Below are 8,359 nucleotides of genomic sequence, written 5' to 3'. Positions count from 1 at the left end.
TATCCGTGACGTCGCCCATCTGTTTCCAAAGAGCTGTTTTGAGGCAAATGCTGCTGTGGAGCCATAAAAAAGCACAATGTTAAAAAAAAAAAAAATGACATTGTAACATTGTGACATAAAGAGGCGGAGTTTGAGCCTCCTAGCCAACAGCTGAAGTGTTCCTACAAGCAGCTGTGCCTCTCATTGGAAGACTCGTCATCTCAATATCTTCGAAATTGCTGTGTAAGAGAAAAATCCCCCCCCCCCTCACAGTGAGAGGACATCGAGAAATGAGCTATCCAGACTACACTTTTCTTTTGTACCAGGCTGTAAATATGTTTATTTCTGCTCTAAAGATCGTCTTTTTCCCATTCATGTATGATGTGACTTCTGGTACTTCTGGAGCCAGCCTCAAGTGGATCCTCGATGAACTGCAGCTTTTAACACTTCCCCATTGGACAATATTTTTAGACCGGAGGTTGCCGCTTGGTACTCCCACAATGCCTTTCTTAAAGAAGCATGTGTTTCGTAGTGCTCCAAAAGGACCTCCTGTGTTAGGAGTGGAGAAACATTGTCGACATCATATAATACTATCAGATTCAACAGAGATCCTCCAGGTAAATCAAAGGCGTGACATATACTTGTTTATTTATGGACTCTGAATTGAAGAATAGGTTAAGAGCTTCTTTTGCAATAAATATAATGGAAATAAAATTTTCCAACATGCCTTCAATTTTAATCTGGAACATCTTTTCTTTCTCATCACATGCCTGTGTTGGTCACAGCACACAGTCCATACAGCAGGAACAGCCATCCACACAATCAGCAGAGAGCAGCAGTTTGAAATCGAGCATGACAGCCTGCTGTGTGACAGTGTCGCCTTGCAGACATGGCCGAACACAAATCATCCAACATGCTGTTTTCTTTGATCCTTCCTTCAGCACATTACTGCGAGCCTCTGTGTGCATATTAGCTGCTTTCTCACTCACCACACCGTCACTTTCCATCCTCCGACGCTGGCTTCTTCTCCGCTGTTAATATTCTCTCTCTCGCCGCATAACTCAGGGGATCAATCACCGGTTGCCATGGCAATAATACCCCCACCCATGCAGGTGTATGTGTGAGCATGACTCTTCCTATCTGTGTGTATGTTTGTGTGTTTGAGCTGTATCTGCTTTTCAGCACCAGTCAGAGCAGTGAGGCCTCCGTTGGTGACGCCGCTCCCCTGCACTGCCCCTGCATGCGGAGCGGCTTTGACAGCTGTCTGCTCGAGATGCTCTCACCTGCCACACTCGGCTTCCTCTCGGCTCCGTGCAGAATAATGACTGAACTCAAAGGAGAAGAGGATACATACACGTCGCTGCCAGGCTTGTTTTGTTTCTTATAGGTTAAGAAACACTTTTTATGAAGGCTACTTATTGAAACACCTTTCAAATGTTTGAAATAGCTTGAGTGAAAGAAGCTCTGGGGTCAAAGAACCATCATGTTCAATATTTATGTCCTGATGGTGAATAGGCAAACTTGAGGTTGAGGATATAAACAAAGAGCCAGTGTTCATACAGCTTTGTTATGCAACCGTATGTACACACAACAGTCATAAAGTAAAAAAGTTTTCAACTGTCACATCTGAGCGTGTCATACTTTTAATGATGCACCACAGCAGGAGGAAACCAAAATGGTTCAGGTGTTTCTCAATATTTATTTGACTTTCATGGGTGTGAGCCTTTTGATAACCGCCAGACACTAGCAGGTGATCAACGAAAGTCAATACACACCTTTAAATACACCTTTTAACAACAATTTAAATAATAGAATATCAAAATAAAAGGACAGAGACACAGATAAATTGCCAGTTTCTTCACATACCGTCAACAGAAATACACGTTTGTGTGTATTATTTCATGCTCTGCAGAAATGCCACAAATATCATTACTAACAGCAATACAAGTAACTGCACAAAGAGACAAATAGGATACGTATATGCAAGATTATTCAGGAAAATTTGAATGTTAAAGAAAATCTATTGCTCTCAAAGGGACTCAGAAAATGTATACTATGTCCAATTAATATCCATGACGAAGCGTAAAGTTGATGAATGAGAAAGTAAGTGAACAGATCTAAAGTTTGGCTGAAGCAGGATGGTTGGTTGAGTCATGGCAAAATCTGGTTGATTTCTGGTGAAGATCAGGTGATGAGTAAAGTCAGCAAAGATAGAAAGTGACAGATAGAGAGATTTACTGAACAAGTGTGAAACAGTCTTCCTGATTGAGCTTAGCTTTACTAGTGCTGAATTGTAAAAGCAATCTGTGGAGTTTTCTAATGTCAGTTTGGTAGACCAGCCCAAACCATGTTGTTGACATTGGTTGGGCCGTTGAACCATCAGAGACTGTTAAGCATGTTTTGTGAGACAGGCATGGTAAGTAAGTAAATAAGTAAGTAAAAAATATTAATATAGCACTTTTAAAACGCTCAGTTACAAAGTGCTTCACAGGCACACAACGATAAAACAATAAAAACAAGCAAGATAAAAACAAAATACATGCAGAAATAATCAGACAAACAAAGCAACAGACAGACAACAGTAGAGGTTAGATGGGAGGTTCTATGAAGGCTTGTGTACTGTATACATGGTGTAGTTCAGTTCAGGCAGTTCAGTTTTTTGAGAAAGCATTTCAATTTTTTGGCTAAAGTGTTTGTCATTGATGACATTGGTACTCATTCAGGTGAAATTCTGTGTTTTTGGGAGTCCTTCCAGAACTGGCTCAGAAGTGGATGGATAAACGTCTTCCAGAGGTGCAGAGCACTGTATGGCCAGTTTTATTTTTTGAAAGAAATTGAAAGAACCGTTTTTTTCACAGAACAAATGCAGCTCAGGAGAAATCTGGTTCTCAAAGTCTTCAGTGTTTCCCCATCCTCTCTGTCTCTTTCATCCCTTCTCTTGACTTATTCTCCTCCTACCGCCATGTCTTCCTCCAAATTTCACACCTTTACTTATCTCCCTCCTCCCACATGCTGTTTTTTTCATCTTGCTTTGTCACTTCCTGCAACCCCCCAACCTATCACTCTCCCTCCTCCATTTATTTTTCTGTTTTTCCCAGCTTCTTGATTTCTTGCTTTTACCACTTTCAACTTCCGCAGCAATGACAGATCTGGTGTATTTATAGGAAGACAGACTTGATAATTAGAACAGACCAAGAGTGATGCTGCTCTCTGTTGTTGATTGTATTTGGGCTGCACCCACGAAGTCAGCGATTTGAACCATCAGTCTAGGCAGCCCTGAGTTGACTCACATTTGTGAGCCTGATCTCTGAACTGTTGTCCCTTTCAGCCACAGCAGGGCAGGCTGTGAACTTCAAGAAAAATGTCTTAGTGACCTTTCAGTGACTGCTTCACACGGGACATCAGGAGGAGGGGCGGCTAGATGAGCTGCTGCTAGCTTGGTGCTTAGCCACAGGTCAAGATTCCGATGTCCTCCAGCTGACAGCAAGCACTCATTGAAAACTTAATCACACTTAGTTTTCAAAGAGAAACATGACTTATGTAGGCTAACATAGGAACTTTGTGTGAAGCTCAACTTAAAATATGAACTAATAATCAAAGCCTTATTTTGGAAGAGCCAATTTCTATTCAGCCATAGACTGTACTCATTGGTTTTCAAAGCTGTTACAGCTCATTGCCAGGGTGGAGTTTTATTTATTGATGCTGCTAACCAAAGCTAAAAGAAGCTAGCTTGTAGAACCTATCCAATTTGCGACTCCACAGTAAAAGCGAGCCATGACTGATGGACTCACACTTTAACATAAAATAGCTGGTCTTGTCATCACTACTGTCCCCTGTCTTCCCTATGGAGAGAAACCAAACAAATTGTGTTCAAATGCAAGGGTCACCACATATATATCATTATTACATAAACACTTAACAAGCTAACAAGCCTGGTAGTTAGTAATATCATTAAACACTTGTTTCTGATTGTTCAAAATCCCACAACAATAGTAAATAATTCTCAATACCAAAATACTCAAGGGACAACCTGATCACACATCAAATCAATCAACAGAACAGATGCTGGTACATTCCATCACTGCCTGTTGACTCTGTGGCAAAAAAAAAATCTTTCCATCATTGTCTCATCCTGAATGACAAAATCAGTAAACATGGAAAGTGTCAGCTGCATTTACAATGTAAAGAAATAAACACAAAGAAGAAGACGGGAGATGTTTTTGACTGGGGCACAGAAAATGGTGCAGCACCAAGCCAGTGAGTGCATCTTTAAGGTAACGCTTTGCTTGCGCTCCACCCACACCAACTACAAGAATGACCTGTCATTAAAACTCCAACCAGCAGTTTTAAATTATTGTCTGACATCCAGCGTAGTTTATTTGATAATTCACAACTCACACATTATATGACATTATGGGGAGTTACTCGCTTTTGGGGCCAGCCTCAAGTGGCAGCTCAAGGAACTTCAGTTTTTTTTCATCATTTTGTATCAACTGAGGTAACCTTGCAGTCAACAGACAAAATTCTGAGTTTGGACCTAATTATTATGAGGTGTGAATGGTAAACTGTAGTTCTAACCATCACGTGCATTAGTTGACCTTGCAGTAAAAGGTTGCTGTGCATGTAATGAGAATGAGAGTGCAGAATGAGAGAGAAAGCGGCCTGGCAGAGATAGACTGCTTCATACTCATCCGGCCTCAGGATGTGCTGCACCAACTGTGATCCAAGTAAATTAATCATATTTTGTAATTGTAGGGAGTGCCAGAGGAAGCTGGTCATCGAGCGGTCAGAGGAGGAAGAAGAGTGTCAGAAATTTGAGTCCAACACACAGCAGCACCAGGAACTGATATGACTGAAAACAAAGTGGGTGAAATGGAACTGCACAGCCCGATTTAATCTTCTTGAATCGTTGGGTCAATTAACGTCATTTGAGAGAATGAATCAATTGAAGCATCTTGTTTGTAGATAAGTTGAAGATTAAAATCATATCAGTTTGCCTTTTGATGCCCATGGTTCTGCGATCATTTCTTTATAATGTGCCGAAATAATGCACTTCTTAGACCTTGTATCCAACAGAGTATTGAAAAAAGGAATGAACCCCCCACAGCCTGCCCATAAAAATATAAAAGCATAACAAAAACAAGCTTTTCTTCAAAGGAAATGGTGTGGGTTTTATTCTGCATGTCTTCTGAAAATAGTTTCCATCTTGTTTTTGATGTGATCCAGGAACTTTAAAAAAAACCTACAGTTTTTAATCAAAGTCAGGCGAAGAGGTTTGGGGAAAGGCATGAAAAAAAGAGAGGAATATAAATAGAAAAATAAACAAAAAACTCCCCGGCTGCACACACAGGCTTTTGTTCTTCCAGACAAGCGCGATTGATGCCCCCTCCCTCCAGAGGGTAATATCGCTCAGACCAGGAAGCAGCCAACCTTGAATTCTAGCATCACTTCTGAAAGTTGTGCCTTTGGTGAAGCAGCGGCAGCAGCTGCAGTTGCACTTCATAAAATGTTACAGTGGATGGATGTAGCCAGTGAAGGATGTACTGAATAAAGAGTCTTTAGAGGCTGAACAGGCTGTTCTGCTGCACATCAAAATCCTTCAAAACTCTCAGCCAATGGAGAGCAGTGGCTGAGTCTGTTTACCAAACGCTTCTTTTGTTCTTGCAGAACTTAACATGTCAAAGCTTCTCCACGCATCCCTTACGGTAGATGAGTCACATTACAAAGTGTGCTTTTTCGCAGCACATTCAAGGTTTGAATTTAGGTTTCTATGAACTTTATTGCAAAAAAAACCCAACAACCTGCAATTGCAATGAATAATTTAACATTCTCAAATCCATTTCCTAGAAGTGCTGTGACTCTCTCCAGTGTTATTGAGATAGCAGAAGGACTTCTTCAAGTCTTTTTGGGGATCAAAAATGCCTGATAAAGATCATAACTGCAGAAGACAAAAATATTCCTTCAATTCCAATTCTGTGGCTGCTTCAGATAAATTTCACTCACCGCACAGAAGAGACCGAAAGACTTGATAAGGCGACAGGTTTCCTTTTGATCTGAGTGAGTTTCTGACTTTCTTCTAAAGCCTGGCCTACACTGAAAGATTTTTTTGAAATTTTGAAATATGTTGAAAATTGGCGAGACTCTACACACATGACATGAAACATTAACAGTTTTTTTTTTTTTTTGTCAGATCCCATTCACCAACAACCAGACTCCAGACTCTCTAAACTGGAAATCCCATCTCGGGTCTTTAGAGTAAACAAACATGGTGGACGACAGGATGGCTGTCAAGCTAAAGCTACCTAGCTTGCCTTCTTGGGAATAAATAACAAATTTAATATAAAGCTAAGTGTAGCAGCTAAGCCTAAAACTTAAAGCCACTGAGGGGCTGTCTAGACGGGCTAAACATAATTGACGCGCTCGCCATTCGTTGTGTCTTGTGAAAAGAAGTATCCGACGTCTTCTGGTTGCATTTACAGATGATTTATTGTTCACCGTCTTTTCTCCAATGTGTTACATGCAAGAATCCAACATAAGTGTCCCTCAAAATCCATCAATCACATTTACTCCACGAACACTTCACCCAGCCAGCATTCCGGCGTTGCGGCACATTGCGGTCAAAAAACTATTTGTGCTCCACAGTCTAGAAACACACCTGATACCTGATGAAAGGTTCCTACCTAAGTATGAATGTGTACCCAACAGGGGTGACACCTAGAGGACAACTTAGTGTCACACACACATCTTGAAATGGCCCTTACCCTAAGGGTGTATTGGATGTTTGAGGACATTGATCGGTGAGATCAACTTCCTGGTTTGACTCAATGAATCATTTGATTCATTTATTTTCCTTGTGTCCAATAGCTCAGCCTAAATCCATTTTTTCATTGATGCTGTTTTAATTTCTCTGCACCCAAGAGATGTGTGTACTGTGCTTACCCTGCTTCAAGTATCATATTTCCTTTTTAAACACAAAGAAAAGATCACACCAAAACTTCACTTCTAGGATTAAAAAAATTAATCATTTTTGTTGTGATCCCATGTTCTGATGAAATCTGTCACGGCTGCCTTGGGACCCTTCTGTCAGCTATAAACCAAATTTACCTCCATGAAACTGTTCAAGCCCGAGGAATATTTCCCAGTGTTTAACACTTACAGTCAAACCAGATGATTTGCATTCCAAACTAGTTTCAAAGGGAAGCAGTTAAGAAATGTTCGTCCTCTTCTCTGTGGAGCGATGTGACGATGATGTGCAAACTGCACACAGCACACAGATAATTACCAACGCAGCTGGCTGGTGATGCTTGAAGATAAAGGATCAGCATGATTATGGAACAGTGCGGGTCTCATACGTTCTTCAGAGGAACAGCGTGTTGAGGAGATGTTTTTTTCTTTTCATCATCAACTGTCAGAGGAGGTTTATTCCTACAGAACTCCGCTCAGAAACATAACATTTTTACTTCTTTCCTATTCACACAGAATGATTTTCTCAAATTCAGGCTTACCCTATAAATGACATTGAATAGAGGCAGTGACTTTGCATTCCTGTCTGCAGAATGAAGGTCACTTGACCATTGGGGGGGGGGACGAGGCAGGTACAATAGGTTTGGAGCCGGGGTTGAGTGAAGTCCAGGCCACCATGGGGAGCTGCCAGTTATAACAGAGGGAAGAGGGTTGGTGTGTAAAGCTTGACTGAAACCTGGACAATACAAGGTTACACTTCCATTAACTCCAGGGTTTTGGATTTAATTTGAGCAGCCACAGGGAAATGGCAGAGAGTGGAGGATGGTTTTCTACAGTGCAGGAGAAACTGAGGCTTGACTTACCTCAGCCATTTTTAAAGAAACCCTCAGAACTCAGTGGTTGAATAAAAATAAAGACCATTTACTCAAGTAATGTGCTTAAAAGTGCACAAATTAACTACTTGATTCATGTATTTCATGTATGTTCCATTCTGTATGCAACTTCAATACAGCTCGGAAGAAATTTACCTTGTAAACTAGCTATCTTACATTTCCTGAAGTCCAAAGCCGACTGTGACAGAAATGTTAAACTGAACATCAGTTAGGTATTATAAGGGCACTATTAATGACATAATGTATGTAGTGAAACACCTCAAATAAGGAAGTGCTTTTTGATCATACATTTCAAACCAGTTATGTGTGCCTTACATGATACTGGTAAAGATGTGGAAAAAGAGATCGGCAAAAATGCAAATCTATTCAAATAAGCTAAGCAGCAGTAGTCAGTCGGGTCAAAGCGGCAACCTCAGGCCTCAAGTGTGTTAAAAACTGCAGTTCCTCAAGTGTCCACTTTATGCCGGCTCTGGAAGTACTGGAAATCACACACACACAAATTCAAAAAGACGATCTTTACAGCA

At 40.8% G+C, this 8,359-nt stretch overlaps 1 long non-coding RNA gene across 1 annotated transcript; it reads left to right on the top strand.

The window, feature by feature from the left end:
- Window positions 1-392: 392 nt before the first annotated feature.
- On the top strand, window positions 393-1,602 carry LOC117832808. The gene is made up of 2 exons (XR_004635262.1): window positions 393-596; window positions 765-1,602. It is a non-coding gene; the product is annotated as an uncharacterized LOC117832808 (long non-coding RNA).
- The last annotated feature ends 6,757 nt before the right edge of the window (window positions 1,603-8,359 follow it).

The sequence above is a fragment of the Notolabrus celidotus genome, chromosome 2 (assembly GCF_009762535.1).
Source record: "Notolabrus celidotus isolate fNotCel1 chromosome 2, fNotCel1.pri, whole genome shotgun sequence".
Classification (NCBI taxonomy): domain Eukaryota; kingdom Metazoa; phylum Chordata; class Actinopteri; order Labriformes; family Labridae; genus Notolabrus; species Notolabrus celidotus.
Note: the sequence above shows the minus strand (reverse complement) of the source record. Positions and strands in the feature narration are given on the sequence as shown.